We start from the raw sequence: 16882 nt of genomic DNA, 5'->3' as shown, positions 1-16882 counted from the left end.
TGTTCTTTCCAAAGCAGAGTGCAATTGTACTGAATGCCTACTAGGGACCAGGATATGATTCTATTAATTACTAAGTATTAAACGGCTAGCTGTAGGACATGAACAAGTTACTTTACCTCTTTGTGCCTCAGTTTCTTTATCTGCAAAGTGTGGATCAAAACAATGGAACCTACCCCAGAGAATCATGAATATCAAATGTGGTAAAATCACTGTACAGGATTTAGCCCAGTGCCTGACATTGGGTGGACATTCAGTCAATGTTAGCTGCATTTAAATTAGTATTACAGATTTCTTATTCCTTCTTTAGGATTATTTTTGCCCTGATCTTCTCAATCATTACTAACACATAATTAAAGACTAAATGCCTTCTCTCGGTGCAGTTAAAAAAAAAATGCGTCAATTTAATGCACATGCTAGGTGCTCCCATAGTAAGCTTGCCCAAGTGACTTAAAACAAACATTGCACCGAAGGTGGATGAAACCAGTGACTGTTCCAAAAAGATTAAAAACAAAAAACAAAAAACCCAAGAGTTCAGAGTATTGAAAAGTCTGTTTTGCCAGGCATGTCCTGTCTTAGGGCTGTTCTTTGTGTTTCGATTTGGGGGTGAGGGGGTTTAGTTCTTAGCCGGTTGGGTGAGAGTGCTTTGAGTCTTGATAATCCTGCATAATAAGCAAGGTGGCCCAGCAGGGCGTCCCCTGGGGAGAAGCCAGGACCTGCGGTCCCATCACCCTGGGCCAGCACCGTAGAGCCCGTGGTTTCCCGAGTAGGTCCGGGTCACTTCTCGGGCAGGTTGGCCTCACCAAGGCTGCCAGGATGCTGTCGTCTCCATGACAACCGAATGCGAACCGGAGACGCAGCTTGCGAGTGGTGTCATCCTCCGAAACCAAAAGCCCCCGCCCCCACACCGCCCGGGCCCCTGGCCGCAGGCAGTGGAATTCTTCTGGGAAGGCGGCTGACGTCGCTGGCGGCCGTTGCCCCAACCCTGGCAGCGCTGATGCAAGCACAGCCCCTCGCCTGCAGGCAGGCAGCCCCCCGGGAGAGTTGGCGCTGCGCTCCGTCTTGTTCCCTTCCGGCCACCCCGCCCGGTTTTCCCGGCGAGGAGTCAACAGCTCCTGGGTGGTTCCTCACCGAGAGGTCCACTGCGGGTGGGGGTGGGGGTGGGAATGTGTCTTTGCCTAAACCAGTTCTTCCCCTCTGTTCTTCGCAGACTTCCTTGGAGAATCAGAGCATCCCAGCCTGCCCACGTGTGGGTCAATATGAAGGGCTCTCTGGCTCCCAGCCGCTACCGGGAGATGGCCCGGGTTGCCTGAGATACCTGGTGCCAGCTGGTGCCAAGAAACCGCCCCGATCACGAGGGGATCTTATGTCTGGGTGGGGAGGTGGTGAAGGGCCGGGGAAGTGCAAGGTGTCCAGCCAGGGCTGGTCTCCATCGCCCTCTGCTGGGCGAACGAGAGAGTTACTCTAAAGTTCCCGCTGGGACCTCCCACACACTTGGGGTTGGGGGTGGGGGTGGGGAGCGGGGATGGGGCTGGAATATTAGAGATCTTCATAAAACAGACCAGGAAACTGAGGCCGAGAGAGGGCAAGGGACCTATCCATCGTCCCGCAACTAGGACCAAGTTGGGAACCGGAGTCACGTTGACATCCTCTCTGCACAAACTCTATGTTGTTTCAAGTGAGGGGACTTGAGAACGTGGTTTACATGCCACTCCCCTATGAGGCCTTTCTCCACCCTGGCCTCACCGAACAGGTCCTAGCAGCCTGGGGACTGCGACCCTTCCAGGGGTATGCAAAGCCAAAACCAGTCTCACGACAATAGTAAGAGGATATTTGCCATGATCACTGTTTCTCTCCCAAGTGGGCAGTAGAGTTTTTCAGAGACCACAAGGCACGTGGTGCAGCAACAGATTGCAGAAGCAGATAGGAGAATCCAGCTGTCTTCTATTAAGACAACATTTTAAAAAGATTCGCAAAAATGTGCCATTCTGCTCATTAATTCTTTTTGTTTTAGAAAGTATATCTACTCTCACAAAACGAATGTTAATATGTAATATTCACTATTTTTCAATGAATTGACAATATTTAAAACATTTCTTTGTCTTAACTTTTAGAAGGGCAGAGAGAGAGAGCTTCCATGAAAGAAAGCTCATTAGGGTCCCCCACAATCTTGAAGAGTGTAAATAGCTCCTGAGACCACAAACTTTGAGAACAGATGCTCTCCGGAAAATGGCCTCTTCCTAGTCACTGTCACATCCCCCACTCCTTCACTGTCCTCTTCACTGAAGAAATGACCTTATTATTTATTTATTCATTTATGAATCACCAGGGGGTCTCGTTAAAATTCAAATTTGGATTCAGTAGGTCTGGGCTGGGGCTGAGGGTTCGCAATTCCAACTGGTTCCCAGGGACCCCACTTTGAGAACTGCTGCTTTAGTGTTTGCCCTTTCAGATGGTGTTTGCCGGGTGCTCCTCAAGTGAAAACAAATCAGATGGCTATTCAATGTCAGCAGTGAGGACGTTTACACAGTTAAGACCAGTTTGTCTCTGCTCCAAGGTGAGGACCATTAGAAGAAATTGAGGGTCAGCTAATTTGCAAATTGGGAGAGGGAGCAAAAATGGAGTCAGGCATCAGTCAGGAATGGGAGCTACCTTTGAAAATATGCGTTGAGCTTTGAACGGTAAACTAAAGAGCAATTCAGTTAACGAGCGTTAAATCAAGTATGCAAGGGGCTACGTTGCTGCAAGCTACTCATAAGATAGAAATTATGCATCTTCAGCTACAATTCTGGAATCAGCTAGAATCGTCCCCAAATCTCAAAGCACATGGTAGACAGTTGAATAATGGGAATTTTAGTTGTCATGAAAAAAAAAAACCTTTACTGTGAGAGGGGGAAAGAATCTAAATATGCTGTATAACATTTTTGCATTGGGGTGGAAAATGTATTTAAAACCAAACTGCATGTAACTGTTTCTGCTATCTAATTTGGGGTGGTAGTATAATTTACATCAGCGGAAAAATGAATATCTCTATACTGGGTCTTTCCACTTACAGAAGGGAAGGAAGAAGACTGACGTAAAACTTCTGCCAGTTGGGTTATATCGCCAGGGAAGGGATTACAACTCAAATGCTTCCAGAGGCCAGACTTTTGAGTCACACAAACCCAGGATTCTGGTGGATTCTGGTGAAGAGTAACAGTCTCGCCTGGCAGAGGGGGCAGCTTGCTGCTGCCACGTTTGACTGTGGGGCGGGCGGGTGGGGGGGGAGCCCGTGTTGTCATGTCTTTCCCAGGTTTTTGAAAGAAGCCCGAAGTCAGGGTTTTAGGTGAAATGTGTCCCTTCTTTTAATATCAGGAAAAAAAATAAAGTTGAATACACCATCAAACAGGTTTTTGTGCTGAGCCAAGCAAAGCAAATCTTCCAAACTCTGAGGCAAATGCAGTGGGAGCCAGGTTAGGTGGTTCTTTCTTCATTTCTTCAGCTGAGCGCTGAGCTTCAAGGCAGATGATATCTGAGGGTGTGTGTGTGTGTGTGTGTGTGTGTGTGTGATGGTAAAGTGTCTTGCCTAATCAGATGGGGAGATCTCAGTATTTCTGTGGGAAAGGAGCAGCTCAGAGGGAGGGCAGTCTTGGGGACCAGAGGAGGAGCAAATGTGAGGAAGAAGGGGGTGGGGGGAGATGGTGTGTATGCAGGGACAGGGGCTGGGGGTGGTGGTGGGGATGTACCTCTGTTAGGTGAGGGAGTTTTTGGAGGGTTTGCGGGGAGGACCTAGGGAAGCAGGGCTGTTGGAGCTGAGCAGACAGAGGTTATCAGCCGCCTGAGGTGAGATGCAACTGAGATAAAATAGTAGGAACAGGATTCGGCCTGGTGGCTGAGAGAACACAGTGTCCCAGGAACTACCAGAAAAACTTGGTCTTGCCTCCGGAGGTAGATAGGGGCCTTCAGTCACTTTTATGTCTAAGGAGCAGGCAAGACCCAGCAGGTAGCCTCTGTAGGGTGCTGAACTGCTAAGGGATGGGCCCTTGGTGCCACTGTTTGTCTTATCTGTAATTTAGGTAAAGTCATTTAGCTTCTCTGGGTTTCAGCTTCCCCTTAAAATAAGTAATAGTAACATCCATGTCACCTCCCAAGAAGGTCCCCGTAGGGGCAGCTAAGGTACTATATGAGAAATGTTTGGTAGAAGAGAACTAGAAGAAATGTGAGGTGTTGGTTGATAGATGATACTCAGTTGGTCTGAGTGACAATGCTGGTAAATATTAACAGTCACTGAGCACCTACAGTGTGGGGCCCTGCTGCACTAAACACTTCCCATGCATGATCTGAGTGAAACTTCCTAACACTGGCAGAATATCTCTATGCCCATTATACGGAGAGAAAACAGAGGTTCAGAGAGATAAACTAACTTGCCCAAAGTTACTTAGCAGGCAACTGGTAGAACCAGGTCTGATTGAGTCTGAATATGATATTCGTAACCTCTGTGACAGGCTCTCTTGACGTGCATTCCTAACATTATGCTGGCCTGCATACTGGAGAATATCAATCATATGTACTTTTTTTAAAAAAAGATTTTATTTATTATTTCGACAGAGAGAGACATAGCAAGAGAGGGAACACAAGCAGGGGGAATGAGAGAGGGAGAAGCAGGCTTCCTGCCGAGCAGGGAGCCCGACGAGGGGCTCGATCCCAGGACCCCGGGATCATGACCCGAGCCGAAGGCAGACGCTTAATGACTGAGCCACCCAGGCGCCCCAATCTTATGTGCTTTTAAGTACTACCATGTTAGTAAATAAACATTCTTATTCTCTAGGACTTTAAAATAACATTTTGGTCATTCATTCAATCACATATCTTGTGAATACCTACCACGTGCCAGGCGTGGTGCTACTATTAAGAATACCTCCAAAAACCAAAGACAGTCTCTTGCCTTCAGGAAAATTACAAGGTAACTACAGAGAATAGAATTCAATGATTATGATACCCAGTGGGAAAGGTAAGTGCTTTGGCCTGAGGGAGGAAAGGACATTCTAGCTGAGGCCTAAAGAATCAAGGAGTAAACCAAGGAAAGGCGAGGAGTAGAGACAGTGTCCCAGGCAAAGGGAATCAAAACAAGCAAGAAAGCCAGGAGGTGAGCAGGTGCTTGGGGTGATGGAGGGAAGGAAGGTCAGACTCTGTGCCCAACATGGAGGGCTCAGGGGCCAGTAGTGAGCAATGATGCTGGGGAGGCAGTCAGGAACCATCAGATCACACAGCGCCTTGTGAGTCATGTGAAGTGATATATAAATATGTCTATATACATATGTATGTTTTCATTTTTTGCCTTAAAAACTAAACCAGAATCATGTCTAATACAGTATTTTTAAAAATATTTTATTTATTATTTGAGAGAGAGCACATGATCAGGGTGAGGGGCAGAGGGAGGGAGAAGCAGGCTCCCCGCTGAGCAGGGAGCCCGATGCGGGGCTCTATCCCAGGACCCTGGGATCATGATCTGAGCCGAAAGCAGACGCTTAACCGACTGAGCCACCAGGCATCCCCTAAGATTTTGTTTTTAAGTAATTTATACACCCAGTGTGGGACTCAAACTTAAAACCCCAAGAGCAAGAGTCGCACACTCCACTGACTTGAGCCAGCCAGGCGCCCCACAGTTTTGACATTTTTATACACCTGCGAAACCATCACCACAATCCAATCAGGAGAATGGTTACTTATGCCTTGATAATCTGTCTCCTGCCCCTTCCAGCTACTAGCCACTGCTGATTTGCTTTCTGTTACTATCTACCAGTCTGCGTTTTCTAGAATTTTATCAATTGGATGTATCCAGTCAAGGGAATCATACACTGTGTACATTTTTATCTAGCTTCTTTCACTCACATAATTATTGTGAGACTCATCCCTGCTGTTGCATGTAACACGCTTTGTTCCTTTTCATTGCTGAATAAAGTCCTCTACTGTTTTGAAACCTGCTTTTTTCACTTCATATATCAAGATAGCTGGCCCTAGGTCAAATATCAGAATTCAAACATCAGCCATGCCTTTAACAAATGGACAAGCTTGGTCAGAGACCTCAATATGTTACCCAGTTTCCCCCAACCTTAATGACCATGACTGTTAAAATTGGATCTTAGCAGGACAATCTTGGTAGGCATGTTGAATGTTAAGTGAGAGGATGTGTGCCTGTGCCTAGCAATTGCTCAATAAAGTCCTCAGGAGTAGTATTGCTGCTATTACTGTTAGGGTTCATATGTGGTACTTTTTTTTTTAATTGGGGGGGTTGTTTGTTTTTGTTTTTTTAACTTTTGAGCTTCGATTTTTTTAAGATTGATTGATTGATTGATTTTTAGTAATCTCTACACCCAATGTGGGGCTTGAACTTAAATAATCTCCACACCCAATGTGGGGCTTGCACTCATGACCCCAAGATCAAGAGTCCTGTGCTCTACCAGGCACTGAGCCAGCCAGGTGTCCCTAAGGCACATTTTAAGAGAACATCAGACATAGCCATGGAATGCCGATGTGACCTTGAAGCTAGAAAGCAGGGAGCAGAGACCGAGTTCTCTTCCTGGTAAAACCATGAGCTCCAGGGTGGGCAAAGCTGGTTCCTTCACCTCTCTGCTCCCCAGGTTCTCTTCCTCAAGCCTGCTGGCATCCAAAGTGGGGTTCGTGATGCAAAAGAACTTAAAGGTTCTCTATGGGCGAGAAAAAAAGGGAAGCTGGGTTAACTGTAATCAATTTAGTCACGCAGTCATGCCTTATCCTTCCAACCCCAGAGCCCCACATCTTCTTTGATTGCTTGCTCAAATAACAGATTAAATCATCCCTAACATGGAATAACTATGTTATGTTTAAACAGAAGCGTCTCCAAAAGACAAATACTGTATGATTTCATTCATATGTGGAATCTAAAAACCAAAACAAATGAGCAAACAAAACACAACAGAAAGAGACTCCTAGATACAGAGAACAAACTGTTGCTTACCAGAGGGGAGGGGTGTTGCAGAACAGGAGAAATAGGTGAAGGGGATTAAGAGATACAAAATTCTAGTTATAAAATAAGTCACTGGGATGTAATGTACAGCATGGGGAATAGAGTCCATAATATTGTAATTACTTTATATGGTGACAGATGGTGGCTAGACTTATGGGGATCATTTCATTATGCATAAAAATATCAAATCATTACGATGCACACCCAAAACTAATAGGATATTGTATGTCAGTTATGCTTCAATTAAAAACACAAATTAAAAAAGAGAATTTCCTCTAAAGCTTACCTGTACAGGAGGAGTCTGCCTTGTGTCCCGACCACAGTCATATAAATAAAGCCTGCAAAAATTTATCTGCATTATGCTATCCTTTCAGTGCTCCATTCTATCATCTTCCCAGGCTGGATGGCCGACAGCAAAGAGAGCCATGTCTTCTAATAGAAATACACCTAAAACTCACAGCTTTGGAGTCAGGTGAGACCTGAGTTCAAATCCCATTCTTACCAAATAGTAGCTCTTGAACTTGAGCCAGGTACTTTAATTCCTCTGGGCCTCATCTTTTGAGGCCTCCCCAAATTCGTGGATGTGTGGTGAGGGCTGAAGGAGAAAGAGAAGGTGTGTACAGCCCTGTGCAGTGCCTGGCACAAGGAGAATGCCCCACCTGTCAAGTAATGGGGGTGCCATAAACCTGTGTGTGTGTGTGTGTGTGTGTGTGTGTGTGTGTGTTTCAATATACACTTTCTCTAAGCCTTCTGTCTCTCTGTCCCTCCTTAAATCACACCTTGTACAGCAGTCTGCCTATTTTAGGCATCTCACCAGCTGGACATGAGGTCCCACGAGGAACAGTCAGAAGGAATAAGGCTGCATAAGCCAGGAACTAAGTGGGACATGAAAATTGTCTTTCAGGAAGGGCTGCCATAGAAAAGGTGTATTTAATTAGCCTGTTTCACCCCAAAGAACTCAGACCCACGGGTGAGTGTTACCAGGAGGCAGATGAGGAACCATGTTGCTATCAGAGAAGTCTGCAAAAGGAAGTGGATCGCCTCGAGGCTTCCTCAGCTGTCTGCTATGGACATGTTCAGTGGAGGCTTGAGGACCAGGTGTCAAAGATGTGGTCAAGGTGATTCCTGATGTAGGAAGTTGGACCAGATGATTGTTTTCAGCTGGATGCAGGGGAGGTGGACAGAATCAAGAGATGGTAGGCAGGGCTGAGGGTCCCCCACATTCTTGCAGCTACATGAACACTTCCTCTTTCATTGGTTTTATATATTTAGGTTCCTGAAAATTGAAAAGAAGATTTTGCTACTGCAAAGCAGAGTTTTTGTTTTTGTTTTTGTTTTCAAGCTGCTGTCCTGGATGACATTTTGAGGTCTCTTTAAGACACATCTAAGTTGATGATTCAGAATTGCCTGTGACCCTGGCAAATAGGCAACTTGTCAGAACTCTTTTGGTTGCAAGTGTCAAAACTCCTCTCAACTTCACTAAAGTGAGATGGGGATTTAGTGACTTGAGAAACTTGCAGGGCTATTGAGGTAGTTCACAGAATTGATTAAAAAAAAAGAGAGAGAGAGCTGTGATAACCATGACCTCAGGAGCTAGACCCAGCAACTCCGTGCCGCCCAAACTCCCTCTCTGTTTATCTGACTCTTGGATCTGCTTTTCTAATTTCTCCCTGGGTGTGTTGGCCTCTGGTTAACATGGCTGCCAGCTTCCTCAACTGAGAAAGGGACGTCATGCTCACAGCATCTGTATATGGATCCCAGGCCATGATTATCATTGGCCCTCTGTGAATCAATAACCCAGCCCTTCATGGGGCTAGAGCACTATGGTTGGCCAGGCTTGGGGTACTCCCCCGAGCCAGGGCAGGGATGAGTTTTACGGGACTGAAGAAGGCTCTCTGAGAAAACAAAACATAGTGGTGGCTTTCATCTTGGTAGACTGTAAGAGAACATGTACAGAAAACTTTGGGGAAAATTGTTGACTCTCTCTCAGAGAAGGCAGTCCCAATTAGAAGAGTTCCTATTTACTGGGTATTGATTTTAGGTTGAACACATTGCATGCATTATTGTTTTAAATGGTCATTACAGGGGCGCCTGGGTGGCTCAGTCATTAAGCGTCTTTCTTCAGCTCAGGTCATGATCCCGGAGTCCTGGGATCGAGCCCTGCATCGGGCTCCCTGCTCAGTGGGAAGCCTGCTTCTCCCTCTCCCACTCCCCCTGCTTGTGTTCCGTCTCTCGCTGTGTCTCTCTCTGTCAAATAAATAAACAAAATCTTTTAAAAAAATGATCATTACAGTGATCTGAATTGGATTTTTATTTTCATTTTACACACCAGACACTGAGGCCCAAAGAGTTAATTAACTTTCCCAAGACCACACAGCTTAGAAGTGAGGGAGCTGGGGTTTTGCTCAGGCCATTGGTGTGGGCCTGGATTTCGAGCTCTCCTTCACTCTGACAATGCAGAAGACACAGATGTTTGTCAAGGGTTTGGACATACTTGGAACGAGTTTCCTCAGACACACGTGCTAAGACCAGGGCTCACCATCTGGGCTGGTAAGAAAGAATACTGGACAGGGAGACAGAGAGACTTGAATTCAAGGCCCAGCTCCGCCTCTGCTACCCATGAGCCGTAGATCAAAAGTCTTTTATAAAAATGCAGATCTCACTGGGCCATTGTGATGTTCAGAATGCTGCTGTCCCCTCAGGAGAATGGCCATGTGTCTTACGAAGGCCAGCGAGTCCCAGCCAGCCTGCCTTCCTCTGTAGCTGCTCTGCACCCTTGTCCCAGCTTTCAGGCCTTTTTTGCAGACACAGACCCTTGTGTTCGGAATATCTGTTCCCCCTCTCCATTCTGAGTCAGCACCTCCTTTTTTCCTTCTGGTCACAGCTTTTCTGCATCACCTTTAGGTGAAGGCCTTCCCAATTGCCAATAGGTCACACTCCTCTGGCAAACATCCTCGAGTCACACTTCCTTTTCCTTCAGAGCACCTCTCTCCGTGAAAATGAGCGAGCCCATTCCGGTGGCCCCTGGACTGCAAGCTCCATGAGGGGCAGAGGCCATCGCTGCCCGGCTCCCCTATACCCGCAAGCCCAGCCTGCCACTTGGTGCGCTGGGGGCGCTCAGTGAAGTGGTTATTGAAGGGCTCAATGAAAGTCTGAGCACCCACTTGGGCCTCCTCTTCCCAGTCGTGAATGTCAGCTTGTGTAGGTGTCCAATTTTATGACTTTAAGAGCACCTGGGTAAAGAGGGACCTAGTGTCAGTGGGTGGAATTTGGTTAAATCCCAGAGGGTGTTGCATTTTATTCGAAGCCTGTAAAAGAAAAGGCTAGCAGGGGGCCATCTGGTCTGGTAACAGGTGGACTCCAAAATGAAGAGGAGAAGTTCACTGAAAAAAGCAGCCTTGCCTGTAAAAAACTCACACTCCTTCCCAGAAGAAGGCTGTCACTTGGTTCCTCTCTCCGGCTCTGACATATGCTTCAAGCCCTCGCTCCTAAATATGGTTGATATTCAGAGTTTGCTGCCATGTGAGGAGAGCCTCTGTGAGGACTGAAAACAGCTCTTCCAGCAGCAATTATCAGCAGGAAGAATTCAGCACTGCCTTCAGGCCCCGAGCCTTTGCCCCTGTCTCACTGGCTCAGATCTAGACCCTGGGGGCTCAGAGCAAGATAGCAGCTCCAGCTGTGTTGCTGAGGGACAGAGTCTTCTGAGGCTTTGGCTGTAACCTAGAGCCTAGGTCTGCCATATGGGAGCGTGTGTCTTGGCTTGCTTGCTGGACAGACTCCGGAGCCAAGCTGTATTCAAATCCTCTTCTGCCTCCTCCATAGCTATGTGATCTTAGGCCTCAGTTACTGCATCTGTAAAATGGGGATAGTAACAGTATCTCCTTAGTATTGTAGGGAGGGTCAAAGGAGTTTGTGTAGAGTTCTTAAGGTTCCTGGCCCATACTAAGCATCATATAAATGTTTCTAGCATGACATTTAAAAAGATCTTCTCAATGCCTACTCTGTCATCAGGCAACTGGACTAATGTTTCTCATAGAGTGGTCTGTGGGCCACCTGCATCAGAATCACTTGGGCCAGAGGTGATATTCAAAATATTTAACACCAGAAAAGGCAAGGACCTCCACTCAGAACCAACAGCTCTTATGATCAGAGAGGCCCATCCTATCCCGGGCTTTAACTCTGAAATCTCAGAACCATGGCAGATCTGGGAAAGATCAGGGTTAACTGGAGTGGCAGGGGACACTCAGATGTGGTAAACAACTGTTCTGCTTTCCCCCAGATGTCAGACTTTCATTGCTGGAACTGGAACATTCCCAGGCAAACCCGGGACAGTTGGTCACCTACACTCAGGGCATCTGAGAGCAATGTATGTTTACCAACTGGTTCGGAAATAATGTCAATATTTGAACATCCAGTGGGGCCATGCCAGTGCCTACTGGCTGAAAGTCAGTCCTGCCTGGGACCTTAAGTAAATACAGATTCCTGGGCTCTACCCCAGATAGCTTGAATCAGAATTGCCAGAGCTAGGAAATCCACACTTTCAACATGCACTCCAGGTGATTCTGATGCTTACTCACATTTGATTTGACTCATTAGATTGTCAGTTTCTGGAAGACAAGGACTGTGTGTGTCTTGCTCTGTGTCCAGGGCCAGCTTATGGCAGGTGCTCAGTCAATATTTGTTCAAAGAACGGATACAGGTCATAGTGTTGCAGGAGGCTTCGAGTATGATGGTTAAAGCCATGGGCTTTGCACTTGGACTGCACTCAAATCCTAGCTCTTTTATTTATCAGTTGGGTGATCTTGGGGGAGTTAATTGACCTCTCAAAGATTCAGTTTCTTCATCCAGGAAAGGAGACAAAAAGAATACTGCTTTATATAGATGTGTGTTAACTAAAGCAACACACATGAGGCAATTAGCCATAGTGTCTAGAGCAGAGTAAATGCTCGATACAGAGTAGCTATCACCACTGCTGTGGTTGCTATTGTTAATAATTCAGTTCCCTCTTTTAAAATTTAAATTCAATTAATTAACATAATGTATTATTGGTTTCAGAGGTAGTGGTCAGTCACTCATCAGTCTTACATAATACCCAGTGCTCATTACATCACATGCCCTCCTTAATGTCCGTCATCCAATTACCCCATCCCCTCATCCCTCAGTTACCCCAACCCCTCTCCTTTCCAGCAACCCTCAGTTTGTTTCCTATGATTAAGAGTCTCTTATGGTTTGTCTCCCTCTCTGATTTCGTTTTGTTTTATTTTTTCCTCTCTTCCCCTATGTTCCTCTGTTTTGTTTCTTAAATTCCACATATGAGTGAGATCATGATAATTGTTTTTCCCTGATAGACTTATTTTGCTTAGCATAATGCCCTCTAGTTCAATCCTAATTCAGTTTCCGTTAATTCAGCAAACAATTGCTAACCTGTGTGCCAGGCACACTGGTAGGCATTGGGGTTTCCAGGATGAATAAGAAATGCCTTGCACTACAGAAACACATCCGAGAATGATGAGAGTATAATGCCCTAGGCACAGTAGTGACATGGCCTTTCTCTATTTATCTTGTAGGTGTCCCAAGAGGCTAGCCCAGGTGATAAAGCACCAGGCTGGGAATCAGGAAATGGGACAGGTGACATCTGAGGAGTGGGAATCCCTGGTAGAATAGAAGAAGCACTTTGTTTAAAGATGCAGCCATGTGAAAGGTCATGCCTTATCAGGAAAGGGTGAGCAGATCAGGGTGGCTAGAAGATAGAGCTCATGGTGTAGGGACAGTGAGTGGCAGATTATGAAGTGCTATGTATTTCTAGTTGGTAAATGATGCTCGTGGAAACCACCAGGACTATCCTGGACTATGGGCACCACAGTTGTGGAAAAATTAGAACCAGCCTAAAGTCCACATTACCATTTGGTTGAGTGACTTGAAGTTCACCTGTTTTAGAATACACTGCAGTGTTTAAAAATGAAGTGATAGGTTTATCACATGGCAATATCTTCAAGATATGTTTTTGAGCAAAGAAAGGAAGACACAAGACTTTGATTTTCTTTTTTATATTCAAATAATAAAAGACTATTTCACTCAACAAAGCACTGCCATGTACTAGCTGTGTGATCTAGGACAAGTTCCTTAACTTTGTTATGTCTCAGTTTCTCAAACTATAAAATCAGGATAATGAAAGTCACTGCTCCACTGAATTAACATAAGGATAAAGGAAATAATGACCCACAGAAAGCTCTGAGCCTAATGCTTAGCATGGATGAGACACTCAATCAATAATAGTTATTATTACCTGTGCAGAGAAAAAAGTCTGGGTCAGCATACACCAAAATAGTAATAGTAACTCTCTGAATGATTGAATTATACATAATTTTGTTTATTTTCTTTGTGTCTGTATTTTCTAAGTTACTACAGTGAACATAAATTACTCTTGTAAAAAGAAGGAGAATGAACCTTGATTGCTTCCGTAGTCCTAGAAGTACCTGACATATAGTAAGTGCACAGTAAATATTTTTTAAAATAACTGAATGCACACTCGTATTCCCAGCTTATATAATTTAGGAGACCTTAGTCACATCAAAGCCTAGCTCTTTCATTTCCCAAGGATTACCACACTTTAAGTTTTTTGTTTTTTTTTTTTAAGGCAGGGCCCCTTGGTGTTTTTCTTTTTTAAGATTTTTTTTATTTATTTATTTGACAGAGAGAGAGACAGCGAGAGAGGAAACACAAGCAGGAGGAGTGGGGGAGGGAGAAGCAGGCTTCCCGCGGAGCAGGGAGCCCGATGTGGGGCTTGATCCCAGGACCCTGGGACCATGACCTGAGCGGAAGGCAGACGCTTAACGGCTGAGCCACCCAGGTGCCCCCACACTTTAAGTTTTAAAAAATAAATGGTTCCCTAAATTCTTTCGGTATTGTTTCATCAATCACTTACTAAGAACTGAAACTTTCCAATTTTTAAATCATTTTCCATTAAAGACTAAATTAAAAAATGCTTTACATTGATAACAGCTATAGTAGTGAGAGAGGGGGTGAGGGGTAGGCAAAATAGGTGGAGGGGGTTAAGAGATACAAACTTCCAGGGACAAGATAAAAATATAGGTAAGACACTCAACAGTAATGTGATAATTTGTATGGTGACAGATGGTAAATACCCTTCTTGTAGTGAGCATTTTGTAATACATAATTGTCAAATCACCATGTTGTACACCTGAGACTAATATAATATTACATGTCAACTATACTTAAATTAAAAATTTAAAGGAGCACCTAGATGGCTCAGTCAGTTAAGCAACCTACTCTTGATTTCGGCTCAGGTCAGGATCTCAGGGGTGTGAGATGGAGCCCCGCCCGTCGGGCTTTGTGCTGGACACGGAGCCTGTTTAAGATTCTCTCTTTCTTCCTCACCCTCTACCCCTCTGCTCCCCACTCTCTTTTTTTCTTAAAATAAATTTAAAAAGTGAGGACTCTTTTAGATACATGTTGCAGATATTGGATGAAATTGGTTTAAGCGAAAAAAGAAAAAGATTCATTTTGGCTCTTATGAATAAGTGTCTCTAGGTGTTTGGCTTTTTGAGCCAATGAGATGATCTCATTATGCTTCTCTCTTTTTTTTTAAAGATTTTATTTATTTATGGGGCGCCTGGGTGGCTCAGTTGTTAAGCGTCCGCCTTCGGCTCAGGTCATGATCTTGGAGTCCTGGGATCGAGCCCCGCATCGGGCTCCCTCCTTGGCGGGAAGCCTGCTTCTCCCTCTCGCACTCCCCCTGCTTGTGTTCCCTCTCTCGCTGTCTCTCTCTCTCTCTCTCTCTCTCTGTCAAATAAATAAATAAATAAAATCTTTAAAAAAAAGATTTTATTTAAGAGAGAGAGGGAGCACTAGTGGGAGGAGGGACAGAGGGAGAGGGAGAAGCAGACTCCCCACTGAGCTGGGAGCCAGATGGGGGCTCCATCCCAGGACCCTGAGATCTTGACCTGAGCCGAAATCAAGAGTTGGACGCTTAACTGACTGAGCCACCCAGGTGCCCGTATGCTTCTCTTTTTTTATGTAATAAATGAGATGACTGCTGGTGACCCCAAGGTTGTGCTCTGAAAGCTGTCTTTTCCAATGGCTCTTGCAAAAATCCCAGGGAAGACTCTGACTGGTCAAGCCTGGGTCATGCAGCCATCCTTGAGAAGAGGCTGGAGACAATGGATGGAGTGTTTACCATGGAATGGGTTGGAGAGTGGAACCCAAAGGAAATACTGCCCATCGGGCCAAAAAACAAATGGTCACTTTCCATGAACAACCAGGCCCCTTATTCTTAGAGTCTATTCTTAGTTCTATGGAAGGTTTTTTGACTTCACTAGGAGAGCAATGCCACATAAATGCAAGAAATTATGATTCTGCTAACAGATCTAGACTGCCATCCAGATTCTAGTGTTCTTGGATTAGGAAGAAAAAAGTAGTAAAAATAACTATTAAAATATTGCTTCCTGATTGCACATTAAACTTTTGTGTCTTACCCAAAATCTAGTTTGTAGTCCTTATTCTGCCACTTAGAGATATCTTCAGGCCTCAGTGAGCTCTTTGGTAAAATTAGAGAGTTGGCTTTGATGATTTATAGCCTTTTATTTATTTATTTATTTTTGCTCAAAGTTGCTGTGATCCCAGACATCATTACACCAAAACAAATTCTGCCTAAATTTCAAAGTAACTCATTTGCACCAGCCCATATTTTCCCAAATGACAATGACCTTCAATGAGTAATTTCACAGAATGAGGTCTTAAGAAGCAAAGAACATTGTTTATTGATTACTCACTGTGCCAAACACGGTCCTAAACACTTTACATATATTATTTCATTTGGCCTTCACAACAATTCTGAGGGATAATACAGTAGGCAAAAGAATGACCCCCCCAAACTTTGTCCACAACCTACTCCTTAGAACCTGTGAATATGTTAAGTTATATGGCAAAAGGGTGTTAAGCCTGCAGATGGAATTAAGGTTGCTAGTCAGCTAGCATTGAAATGGAAGTTTATCCTGGGTAATCCCACTGTAGTCACAAGGGTCCTTATACGTGACAGAGGGAGACAGGAGAGTCAGAGAAGGAGATGTAATGACAAGAGCAGAGGCCCAGGGTGATGCAGTTGCTGGATTTAAAGATGGAAAGGTGTCATGAACCAAGGAATGCAGGTGGCCTTTCCAAGTAAGAAAATGGATTCTCCCTTAGAGCCCCCAGAAGGGACACAGCCCGGCAGACACCTTGATTTGTGGGACTAATTTTGGACTTCCAACCTCCACAACTGAAAGGTAATGAATTTGTGTTGTTTAAGTCACTAAACTTGTAGTAATTGGTTGCAGTAGGCAGAAGAAACTAATGGTCTAGGGACACCTGGGTGACTCAGTCTGTTAAGCGTCTGCCTTCAGCTCAGGTCATGATCCTGGAGTGCCGGGATCGAGTCCCGCATCGGGCTCCCCACTCAGCGAGGAGCCTGCTTCTCCCTCTGCCCCTCACCCTGCTCGTGCTATCTCTCGCTCTCTAATAAATAATAATAAAATAAAATAAAATAAAAAACCCATGCTCTTAACCACTGCACTGTATTTTTTGAGGGCCATGTATGATACAATGTTGGACTGCAGAGGTCACAAAGAAGCACAAGAACATAGTGCCTGGCCTTGGGGAATTTATGAACCTGTAGAGGATCAAACAACCCAACAGTATTAATAATTACCTTTTACTGGAATGACTGAGTGCCAGGCACCTTACATATATAATCTTTGCATTATTATTGTTATTGTGAAAAGAAAAGATGTTACCATCTCTTATGCACTGAATTGTGTCCGCCCACCCCCAGCCCCTGAATTCATATGGTGAGGTCCCAAGCCCTAGTAACTCAGAATGTGACTGTGTTATGGAGATAGAGCC

Source organism: Eumetopias jubatus, unplaced genomic scaffold (assembly GCF_037043125.1).
Source record: "Eumetopias jubatus isolate StellerSeaLion01/CBP00866 unplaced genomic scaffold, mEumJub1_p1.0 scaffold_1, whole genome shotgun sequence".
NCBI lineage: Eukaryota > Metazoa > Chordata > Mammalia > Carnivora > Otariidae > Eumetopias > Eumetopias jubatus.
This window is presented reverse-complemented; position numbering follows the sequence as displayed.